The following is a 1,885-nucleotide window of genomic DNA, read 5'->3' as shown; positions in this document are numbered from 1 at the left end:
TGTAAAGATGACAGGGCCAAGGACCGAACCCTGGGGAACTCCGTACTTTAGAGGTAACCTGTCTGACACATCATTGCCAATTTTGACTGACATAAATCTATTGTCTAGATATATATATATATAAAACAGGCCCGGTAATAACAGGGTCCGGTAATTGCAGGGATTTTTTAAATCCCCGTCTTTTCCCACTCTTGCCTCATCGGAGCCCAATCGGTTATAGCAGGGACAAAGGCTCGTTAACAATGTGTAAAAAGTAAGAGAGAGAGAGAGAGAGAGAGAGAGAGAGTAACGCAGTGATGGAGCAAGCACTCGCAGCGGGTGAAGCGAGAAGGGAGTTGCGGTACGCTGCAGACTTCGATCTATCCCTACCTAGCTACACGCACGTGTAATGTGTCATGTGCAAGGGAAACTACCCATGAATAAAAACAGCTGGATTAGTCCACAAATGCTTACCCCCCTTGCATTTCTGACTTAACAGGGATCTGATATAACTTTTTTTTTTTTTTTTATAACAGGATTTTATTCTCTGGTCCCACCATCCCTGTTATATCCATAGAGTTACCCCCTTTAAAATAGTGTACATCTATGGTTATATCAGGTTTCCACTGTACTTATTAGTAGTAATAGATAGATCATAGACTGCGCTGTAGCACCATGTGTGTCAAAAGCAGATTCCATGGACTTGGGTTGGATCCTCTTCTTGGCTTACTCTTAGTTACACTATTACAGTTTCCACTGCATTGATTCTGAATTTGAAATGTGGATGCCAAATTTTACCGACTAAAGGGGCTAGAATTTACTAGAAAAATTGTCTGAAATCTTTTGAAGGAATGTGCTTGACTGACCAATTTTATCGCATGCGGAGTAGGGGCGAGGACTCAAAACACCTTCACCTTCACACACACACACACACACACACACACACACACACACACACACACACACAATCACATACATCTTTTATCCCAGCCAATCAATAGAGTTATTACAATAATTACACGTCATTAAAAGATTAAAAGGAAGAGATGTTTCCGTCTCGGCCAATCAAAACGAGTTGTTGAATTTCAAATGAAAAAACGTTTTTTGGGCCCATAGAAGCTGCGCAAAAGTTGTCTGCACATAAATTAAATTAAAATATAATGTTAAATTTTTCTACATTACTCATTACTCACAACGGACCCAGCGCGTGCACACCACACATCGAGGGGAGTGCCATTACGATGGCAATGACAGTTTTATTTAGATCTAGATTTATCACGCAGAAAAAAATTGCATTAGTCGTTTACATTTGCTGTGGTGTTGTAAAAATCGATAAGAAAGAAAGTAGATATGTAGGTCTACATATACATGCATATTTCTGTTCCCGTCGTTTTATGCTAGAAAAATTCTTCTGAAATTATGCAAACTGAGCCCGAAAATGTGAAATTATGCGATTCTGTTAATTTTAACAAAGAATGGTTAAGGAAAATAATCAGAAATATGGCAAAAATGATCGAATTATGCGGGATGTATAAAACCACAAGGACAGATATTTATGCTTACATTATGTTGCATGCTGAAACAGCATTGCTCCATTAACATTCTCTCTACCCCTCCCCCCCTCTCTCTCTCCCTCTCTCTCTCTCTTTCGCTCTCTCTCTCTCTCTCTCTCTCTCTCTCTCTCTCTCTCTCTCTCTCTCTCAGTTGTATCTCACACAATATTAACAATGCTCGGTAACCCCACTGCAGCTGATGCGAATTAACTTTCGATTTTGAAAAAAGAAATGCTCTTTTTATTTGTTTTGGCCTTAGACTTCTTATTTACTCAGTCTTATTTGATTCTATTTTCATTTATTCTTATTTATTTAATTCCACGTCATTTTATGTTTGGTTAGGTTGGGGGGGG

This window comes from Aplysia californica, unplaced genomic scaffold (genome assembly GCF_000002075.1).
Source record: "Aplysia californica isolate F4 #8 unplaced genomic scaffold, AplCal3.0 scaffold00237, whole genome shotgun sequence".
NCBI lineage: Eukaryota > Metazoa > Mollusca > Gastropoda > Aplysiida > Aplysiidae > Aplysia > Aplysia californica.
Note: the sequence above shows the minus strand (reverse complement) of the source record.